Source organism: Salvelinus alpinus, chromosome 24 (assembly GCF_045679555.1).
Source record: "Salvelinus alpinus chromosome 24, SLU_Salpinus.1, whole genome shotgun sequence".
Taxonomy (NCBI): Eukaryota; Metazoa; Chordata; class Actinopteri; order Salmoniformes; family Salmonidae; genus Salvelinus; species Salvelinus alpinus.
The window spans coordinates 45,795,444-45,806,249 of NC_092109.1; the positions used below are offsets into that span (position 1 = coordinate 45,795,444).

Below are 10,806 nucleotides of genomic sequence, written 5' to 3' on the forward strand. Positions count from 1 at the left end.
TATAACTGCATTGTTGGCTAAGAAAATATTTACGAAATAAACTTAAAGTAAAAAATAAAATAATCATACTTTTCTAAAAAGTAACAATACCGAGGCTATATAGAGGGGGTACCGGTATCGAGTCAATGTGCGGGGGTACAGGTTAGTTGAGGTACTTCAAAGTACTACTTAAGTAGTTTTTTGGGGTATCTGTATTTTTGACAACTATTACTTTGACTTCACTACATTCCAAAAAAAAAAAGAAGTAACTACTTTTTATATCCAAAAAGTACTCGTTACATTTTGAATGCAGGACAGGAAATTGGTCAAATTCACGCACTTATCAAGAGAACACGTGGTCATCCCTACTGCCTCTGATTTGGCGGACTCACTAAACACAAATACATCTTTCATAAATGATGTCGGAGCGTGCCCCTGGCTATCTGTGAATTTAAAAAAAGACAAATTGGTGCCATCTGCTTTCCTTAATATAAGGAATTTGAAAAGATTTTTACTTTTGCATACTTAAGTAAAATTGAGCAATTATTTACTTTTGATACTTACTGCAAGTATATTTACAACCAAATACTTTTAGACTTTTACTCAAGTAGTATTTTACTGGGTGACTTTCAATTTTACTTGAGTAACTTTCTATTAAGTATGTATGACAATTGGTTGCTTTTTCCACCAATGTGTACATGTAGGTAAAGTGACTATGCATAGATAATAAACAGCGAGTAGCAGCAGTGTAAAAAAAGAGGGGTTAATGCAAATAGTCTGGGTAGCCATTTTGATTAGATGTTCAGGAGTCTAATGGCTTGGGGGTAGAAGCTGTTTAGAAGCCTTTTGGTCCTAGACTTGGTGCTCCGGTACTGCTTGCCGTGCGGTAGCAGAGAGAACAGTCTATGACTAAGGTGGCTGGAGTCTTTGGCAATTTTTAGGGCCTTCCTCTGACACCGCCTGGTATAGAGGTCTTGCAAGGCTGGAAGCTTGGCCCCAGTGACGTACTGGGCCGTACGCACAACCCTCTGTAGTGCCTTGCGATCGGAGGTTGAGCAGTTGTCGTGAATGTTTCATGTGTTTCTATCTGTCCCCAAATTAATATAGTTGGTTCAGAGTTTGTTTTGATATTTCAACTTGAGTGTCCTGATTGCGTCTGGTGCGGATGGACAAAATCAAAATGCATGTGATGGCGCACACGCTGATGCAACCAGTCAGGATGCTCTCGATGGTGCAGCTGTGGAACCTTTTGAGAATCTGAGGACCCATGACAAATCTTTTCAGTCTCCTGTGGAGGAATAGGTTTTGTCGTGCCCTCTTAACGACTGTCTTGGTGTGTTTGGACCATGTTAGTTTGTTGGTGATGTGGACGCCAAGGAACTTGAAGCTCTCAACCTGCTCCACTACAGCCCTGTCGATGAGAATGGGGGCGTTCTCAGACCTCCTTTTCCTGTAGTCCACGATCATCTCCTTTTGTCTTGATCATGTTGAGGGAGAGGTTTTTGTCCTGGTACCACACTGGCCAGGTCTCTGACCTCCTCCCTATAGGCTGTTTCATCGTTGTCGGTGATCAGGCCTACCACCGTTGTGTCGTCAGCAAACTTAATGATGGTGTTGGAGTCGTGCTTGGCCACACAGTCGTGGGGGAACAGGGAGTACAGGAGGAGACTAAGCACGCACCCCTGAGGGGCCTCCATGTTGAGGATCAGCGAGGCAGATGTGTTGTTATCCACTCTTACCACCTGGGGGCGGCCCGTCAGGAAGTCCAGGATCCAGTTGCAGATGGAGGGGTTTAACCCCAGGGTCCTTAGCTTAGTGATGAGCTTTTAGGGTACTATGATGTTGAACGCTGAGCTGTAGTCAATGAATAGCATTCTCACGTAGGTGTTCCTTTTGTACATGTGGGAAAGGGCAGTGTAGAGCGCAATAGAGATTGTGTCATCTGTGGATCTGTTTGGGCGGTATGCAAATTGGAGTGGGTCTAGGGTTGCTGGGATGATGGGATGATGGTATTGATGTGAGCCATGACCAGCCTTTCAAAGCACTTCATGGCTTCAGGACTGAGTGCTACGGGTTGGTAGACATTTAGGCAGGTTACCTTGATGTTCTTGGGCACAGGGACTATGGTGGTCTGCTTTAAACATGTAGGTATTACAGACTCAGTTGGTCAGCACATGCTCTGAGTACACGTCCTGGTAATGTTGACCTGTTTAAAGGTCTTAAATCACATCGGTTACGGAGAGCGTGATCACACAGTTGCCTGGAACAGCTGATGCTCTCATGCATGCTTCAGTGTTGCTTGCCTTGAAGCGCGCACAAGTCATTTAGCTCATCGGGTAGGCTCGTGTCACTGGGCAACTCGCGGCTGGGCTTCCATTTGTAGTCCATAATAGTTTGCAAGCGTTGCCACATCCAACGAGTGTCAGAGCCGGTGTAGAAGGATTCGGTCTTAGTCCTGTATTGATTTTTCCCTGTTTGATGGTTTGTCGTAGGGCAAAGCAGGATTTCTTATAAGCGCCCAGTCCCGCTCCTTGAAAGCAGCAGCTCTACCCTTTATCTTAGTGTGGATGTTGCCTGTAATCCATGGCTTCTGGTTGGGGTATGTACGTACGGTCACTATGGGTTGGTAGGATAGTCTCGAACGGAGCTCATCCAGTTTATTCTGCAATGATTCCACGTTGGTTGGTTACCAACTCGCCAACAAATTCTCACAAGGCTCCCGGATCTGCGTCCCCTGTATCGGCGAAGGACGGGGATTTGGGCCTGGTCCGGTATCGGCAGTAAATCCTTTGCGTCACACCTGTTATTTTATGGCTGGTTATAACACCTCCTACATAAGTGTCAAAACCTACATTTATTCAAATTAGTTTTGTTTGAAAGTTTGTTTTTTTAAATCCTTTGTTGTTGCAATGAATAATTGTTTTATCATATTTTAAATAACTTGCAGAAAATACAATTTATGACGAACCAATCTTGTGTCACTTTGCTAAGAAAATACACTTTCTACAACGGGTTGGTCAAAACAAGCATTTTTATTGGTTGAGACGCGTTCTAAGCCATACCTGTTTAGCCAATGACGCAAAAATGGGCATCTTGTTTTCTGTTCCACCTGACAAATCCCTGTGCATCCATCAGCCCAGCCAGCCAATTCATGAAATTGTTTTCCTCTGTAAAAAGCTTCTAGACTATATCTCCCCTTGCTTCTAGCCTACATTTGGTTTGTAACAATGGGGGTTTGTCAAAACGTTGCTGTCTGTCTCTAGACAATAAAATAAAATAGATCTATATTGAAATTCGATCTCCACTGTCCATGACCACAGCCATGCTAACAGTGTCTCCGTCTCGTACCCATGACCACAGCCATGCTAACAGTGTCTCCGTCTCGTACCCATGACCACAGCCATGCTAACAGTGTCTCCGTCTCGTACCCATGACCACAGCCATGCTAACAGTGTCTCCGTCTCGTACCCATGACCACAACCATGCTAACAGTGTCTCCGTCTCGTACCCATGACCGCAGCACAGCAGATCCGTCTCGTACCTATGACCGCAGCACAGCCATGCTAAAAAAAACTATTTACAACACCGTACAATTGCTTTGTTATGCCAAGAAGCATTATGACCATCATAATCATATAAACCAGAGAGGCCTATCACATACATGTCCTTATATCAGTCACATAGAGGGTGTCTAGTCCTGCTCCTGAACTCTGCTCCTACATTCATCCCAGTCATCAGTTACATAGAGGGTGTCTGGTCCTGCTCCTACATTCATCCCAGTCATCAGTTACATAGAGGGAGTCTAGTCCTGCTCCTGAACTCTGCTCCTACATTCATCCCAGTCATCAGTCACATAGAGGGTGTCTGGTCCTGCTCCTGAACTCTGCTCCTACATTCATCCCAGTCATCAGTCACATAGAGGGTGTCTGGTCCTGCTCCTGATCTCTGCTCCTACATTCATCCCAGTCATCAGTCACATAGAGGGTGTCTGGTCCTGCTCCTGAACTCTGCTCCTACATTCATCCCAGTCATCAGTTACATAGAGGGTGTCTGGTCCTGCTCCTGAACTCTGCTCCTACATTCATCCCAGTCAGTCACATAGAGGGTGTCTGGTCCTGCTCCTGAACTCTGCTCCTACATTCATCCCAGTCATCAGTTACATAGAGGGTGTCTGGTCCTGCTCCTGAACTCTGCTCCTACATTCATCCCAGTCAGTTACATAGAGGGTGTCTGGTCCTGCTCCTGATCTCTGCTCCTACATTCATCCCAGTCAGTTACATAGAGGGTGTCTGGTCCTGCTCCTGAACTCTGCTCCTGCATTCATCCCAGTCATCAACAACAGAGCACTGGGGCAGGTGCATGTCTGACATCAATGTGTACACAAATATACAAGGATCATTTTAATATGGTTAATTTCAGTAAATGTTATATAACATAAACATACTGTTGACACACAGGCCATGGTGTAATGAAATGTTTTGCCTCGTGTGGTAGGTTTTGTGGCCTCTGACACTTATGTAGGTGTCATAACTAGCCATGAAACAACTACTGTTGTGGCCTTTGACACTTATGTAGGTGTTATAACCAGCCATGAAATAATGCAATGTGTGTCACAACAGGTCTAAAATGTGTGTCGTGACAAGTTATGAGAGCGGTAGGTTGGGCCAGTAACCCGAAAGGTTGCTAGATGGAATCCCCCGAGCTGACAAGGTAAAAATCTGTCGTTCTGCCCCTGAACAAGGCAGTTAACCCACTGTTCCCCGCTAAGCCGTCATTGTAAATAATAATTTGTTCTTAACTGACTTGCCTGGTTAAATAAATGTAATCTTTCATGACATACGTGTTATGATGCTGGGAGTCAAATGGCACCACCATTTGGATATTAGAGCGATGATGTCAGTCACACGGAGCTTCTCAAAGACATTCATTCCTACAGGACAGCTACTATTTTGTACAAATAATGTTACCGTTCCTGCCATAAAGGAACTGTCTGTCCGTCCTTCTGTGTGTGAGCTTCTCAGATAGATGCAATTTTTGGTTTTACATGACATGATGGACACATGTTACCAAAACACTGTTACATGTTCTGCCAAAGGTCAATCAAAGCTGTTCTTTTTTCAGCTCCTACTGTCTGTTTCAAGGGATGCCAACATATATCCCTACTGTCCTACACTGTGTCCTGTCTACTGAGGCGATATGTCACTATTAGATGTGTTTATTGCTCATTAGCGTTATGAGTGATTGATGTGAATGTGTTGTTCATTAGTGTTATGAGAGATTTGTGTTTGTATTGCTCATTAGTGTTATGAGAGATTTGTGTTTGTATTGCTCATCAGTGTTATGAGAGATTTGTGTTTGTATTGCTCATTAGTGTTATATGAGATGTGTGTATTCTAAGCTTTTACCCAAAGAAATTTCACTTCACACCTTTTTTACAAGCTGGAGGCTTGCATTTTCATATTTTATAAGTGTATTTTCTATGCACTGCTTCTTTGCTTTTGTATACAACACAGACTGTACTACTACTATGTAGAATACTGTTTCTACTACAGTATTAGTGATTTATTACAATTTCAGGATCATCTATGAACATCAGGGAGCTGTGTTTTAGTTTATAAAGCTGGTTTATTATTGTATAAATACATTTGAGTTGGTATGATAAACGTCTGAACTACCATTCCCCCTGCTGTGAGCTTCATGTGTCAACTACACCATGAAACTGGAAAGAGTTTAACTTTCAATATATTTACAAAGAACTGGACAAAAGATGGTAAAACAACCAGTAGATTGTAACTTTACGTAAAGTCAAGTTGAGGGGCTCTTAGATGTTGCCCTTGTGGTCGTGGAGGAAGTGTTCTGATTTGAATGGCAGAAGAAGGAAAAGTTGTGGAAGAGTTTCATACTCTTCAGTGTTTGTCTTATTGGGAAAGTGGTCAAAATGGCCGTTTCAAAAAGTCTGGAAGAAAAGCAGTTGGTTCGGTTCCTCAAAACGGGTGTCATTCTTGATCGGTAAAAGTTATTCTTGTTCTGATTTTGAGATTTTCAGTAGCAGAGAAGGAGAGGAGGATTTCATACCCTCTAACACGTCTAAACTGTTGGTAAAGTGGACCAAGCTGATTTGTGTCAAAAGCCACAATAGCCTGAAAAGTTGACACTCGTTTTAAATAAAGGTGAAATAAATAAAAAAATTTAAACAGTTGACAATAGCCACAGAAAGAATGGAGTCCCTCTCAAATATTAGGCTGCATTACATTGAATACCAAAATAATCGATATCATGCCTGTTTTATCAGTAGGATAAAGTCAACCCGGCTCTGCATCGTCCCCTGAAATCCCAGATCAGTTTGTCTCCCCCCCCCCCCCCCCCCCCCCTGGTGGTCAAGGTAGGGAGTTGGCATGGATAAACTGATCCTGGATCTGTACCTCTGATACATCAGTTTGTCTTGTTCCCCCCCTGGTGGTCAAGGTAGGGAGTTGGTATGGATAAGCTGATCCTGGATCTGTACCTCTGATCCATCAGTTTGTCTTGTCCCCCCCCTAGTGGTCAAGGTAGGGAGTTGGTATGGATAAGCTGATCCTGGATCTGTACCTCTGATACATCAGTTTGTCTTGTTCCCCCCCTAGTGGTCAAGGTAGGTAGTTGGTATGGATAAGCTGATCCTGGATCTGTACCTATGATCCATCCTCAGTGGATAGATGTGTCCCAAATGGCATCCTGTTCCCAATGCAGTGCACTACATTTGACCAAGGCCCATAGTGCACTACATTTGACCAAGGCCCATAGCGCACTACATTTGACCAAGGCCCATAGTGCACTACATTTGACCAAGGCCCATAGCGCACTACATTTGACCAAGGCCCATAGCGCACTACAATTGGCAAAGGCCCATAGCGCACTTCATTTGACCAAGGCACATAGCGCACTACATTTGACCAGGGCCCATAGTGCACTACATTTGACCAAGGCCCACAGTGCACTACATTTGACCAAGGCCCACAGTGCACTACATTTGACCAAGGCCCACAGTGCACTACATTTGACCAAGGCCCATAGTGCACTACATTTGACCAGGGCCCATAGTGCACTACATTTGACCAAGGCCCATAGTGCACTACATTTGACCAAGGCCCATAGTGCACTACATTTGACCAAGGCCCATAGTGCACTACATTTGACCAAGGCCCACAGTGCACTACATTTGACCAAGGCCCAATGCAGTGCACTACATTTGACCAAGGCCCATAGTGCACTACATTTGACCAAGGCCCATAGTGCACTACATTTGACCAAGGCCCATAGTGCACTACATTTGACCAAGGCCCATAGTGCACTACATTTGACCATGGCCCATAAGCGCACTACATTTGACCAAGGCCCATAGCGCACTACATTTGGCCAAGGCCCATAGCGCACTACATTTGGCCAAGGCCCATAGCGCACTACATTTGACCAGGGCCCATAGTGCACTACATTTGACCAAGGCCCACAGTGCACTACATTTGACCAAGGCCCATAGTGCACTACATTTGACCAAGGCCCATAGTGCACTACATTTGACCAGGGCCCATAGTGCACTACATTTGACCAAGGCCCATAGTGCACTACATTTGACCAAGGCCCATAGTGCACTACATTTGACCAAGGCCCATAGTGCACTACATTTGACCAAGGCCCACAGTGCACTACATTTGACCAAGGCCCAATGCAGTGCACTACATTTGACCAAGGCCCAATGCAGTGCACTACATTTGACCAAGGCCCAATGCAGTGCACTACATTTGACCAGGGCCCATAGTGCACTACATTTGACCAAGGCCCATAGTGCACTACATTTGACCAAGGCCCATAGTGCACTACATTTGACCAAGGCCCATAGTGCACTACATTTGACCAGGGCCCATAGTGCACTACATTTGACCAGGGCCCATAGTGCACTACATTTGACCAGGGCCCATAGTGCACTACATTTGACCAAGGCCCATAGTGCACTACATTTGACCAAGGCCCATAGTGCACTACATTTGACCAAGGCCCATAGTGCACTACATTTGACCAAGGCCCATAGTGCACTACATTTGATCAGGGCCCATAGTGCACTACATTTGACCAGGGCCCATAGTGCACTACATTTGACCAGGGCCCATAGTGCACTACATTTGACCAAGGCCCATAGTGCACTACATTTGACCAGGGCCCATAGTGCACTACATTTGACCAAGGCCCATAGTGCACTACATTTGACCAAGGCCCATAGTGCACTACATTTGACCAAGGCCCATAGTGCACTACATTTGACCAAGGCCCATAGTGCACTACATTTGACCAAGGCCCATAGTGCACTACATTTGACCAAGGCCCATAGTGCACTACATTTGACCAAGGCCCATAGTGCACTACATTTGACCAAGGCCCATAGTGCACTACATTTGACCAGGGCCCATAGTGCACTACATTTGACCAGGGCCCATAGTGCACTACATTTGACCAAGGCCCATAGTGCACTACATTTGACCAAGGCCCATAGTGCACTACATTTGACCAAGGCCCATAGTGCACTACATTTGACCAAGGCCCACAGTGCACTACATTTGACCAAGGCCCAATGCAGTGCACTACATTTGACCAAGGCCCAATGCAGTGCACTACATTTGACCAAGGCCCAATGCAGTGCACTACATTTGACCAAGGCCCAATGCAGTGCACTACATTTGACCAAGGCCCATAGTGCACTACATTTGACCAAGGCCCATAGTGCACTACATTTGACCAAGGCCCATAGTGCACTACATTTGACCAGGGCCCATAGTGCACTACATTTGACCAGGGCCCATAGTGCACTACATTTGACCAGGGCCCATAGTGCACTACATTTGACCAAGGCCCATAGTGCACTACATTTGACCAAGGCCCATAGTGCACTACATTTGACCAAGGCCCATAGTGCACTACATTTGACCAAGGCCCATAGTGCACTACATTTGATCAGGGCCCATAGTGCACTACATTTGACCAGGGCCCATAGTGCACTACATTTGACCAGGGCCCATAGTGCACTACATTTGACCAAGGCCCATAGTGCACTACATTTGACCAGGGCCCATAGTGCACTACATTTGACCAAGGCCCATAGTGCACTACATTTGACCAAGGCCCATAGTGCACTACATTTGACCAAGGCCCATAGTGCACTACATTTGACCAAGGCCCATAGTGCACTACATTTGACCAAGGCCCATAGTGCACTACATTTGACCAAGGCCCAATGCAGTGCACTACATTTGACCAAGGCCCAATGCAGTGCACTACATTTGACCAAGGCCCAATGCAGTGCACTACATTTGACCAAGGCCCAATGCAGTGCACTACATTTGACCAGGGCCCATAGTGCACTACATTTGACCAAGGCCCATAGTGCACTACATTTGACCAGGGCCCATAGTGCACTACATTTGACCAGGGCCCATAGTGCACTACATTTGACCAGGGCCCATAGTGCACTACATTTGACCAAGGCCCATAGTGCACTACATTTGACCAAGGCCCATAGTGCACTACATTTGACCAAGGCCCATAGTGCACTACATTTGACCAAGGCCCATAGTGCACTACATTTGACCAAGGCCCATAGTGCACTACATTTGGAACCCTTCGGTGTTTGGTGCACCATTCTTTGCCTACCCCGCTCTTCTTGCTGGTCCTGGGGGGAAAACATCTGCATTGTACATCATCAGATTCCTACATCTGAAATAGAATGTTCTTTTTAGATAACGGTCATCGGGTACGTTTTATGATTCACTTAAAGTCTAATTTGTTCCCCATGAAGAGTTGGTGCAGTGCAATTAATCCCCTTTGATTCCAGATGTTTCTCAGAAGCTTTACCCTTTGTGAAAGATTGGTGCACAAAATTATTGGCATATTAATTGTATTAAAGTGAATATAAGTTTGTACATGAAGTGGAATAAAACAAGGTCATTGATTGACTGACCAGCAGACAGTGCAGTGAGGGGCATAGCCACTAGAATACCTTTCTGATAATACGGGACTATTAAAAGGGCCAGTGCACTACTTTTCAGGGTGTGCCTCAGCACCCTCAGCACGCCAACTTGTTATGGCAAGGAGGGGGGGGGGGGTCTACAGCAGGAGAGAGGAGCATTGCAGACTGAACTCGGTTCACTCAAAAGCGCTGTAGAATTCAATTTTTAATCCACGTTTCTCCAAACGTCAAATTTTGAAGTTAATAGTTAGGGTTACAGTTTTTTGCGATCGCTTACAGTTCTTGTTGTGGAATTTGGCTCGTTGTGTCAACGTAACACACAAGACAACACTCGGGGATAAACATCTCACTTCTGTCAAAATGAAACTCTGCAATCAAAACTTAACAATCCTTTTTCAAAAATGTCCCATTTGAATTACTCTTTCAAAGCAGTAACACACGGACGTACTTTATACAGAATACTGACGTCTTTAGTACATTGTATACCTTTTTAATTGTGTTATACAAGCTTCTGTGAAAGATTGCTCCCGTACATCTACTCACACCGAGGCGGCAGGTTTCCTAGAGGTTAGAGTGTTGGACTAGTAACTGAAAGGTTGTTAGATCGAATCCCCGAGCTGACAAGGTAAAATCTGTCGTTCTGCCCCTGAACAAGGCAGTTAACCCACTGTTCCTAGGCCGTCATTGTAAATAAGAATTTGTTCTTAATTAACTGACTTGCCTTGTTAAATAAAGATAAAATTAATAAACACAAAAGTAGAAAGGCTTCAGAAAAAAAAAATATACAGCTTAAGTTTTTACAACAAAAACAAAGTAATTACAGTACTCAATAC

The 10,806-nt window shown here is 44.8% G+C and overlaps 1 long non-coding RNA gene across 1 annotated transcript; it reads left to right on the top strand.

Moving 5' to 3' along the window:
* Positions 1-4,086: 4,086 nt before the first annotated feature.
* Positions 4,087-5,659, top strand: LOC139552888 (uncharacterized). Its single transcript, XR_011670550.1, has 2 exons — positions 4,087-4,193; positions 4,250-5,659. It is a non-coding gene; the product is annotated as an uncharacterized lncRNA (long non-coding RNA).
* Positions 5,660-10,806: the final 5,147 nt, after the last annotated feature.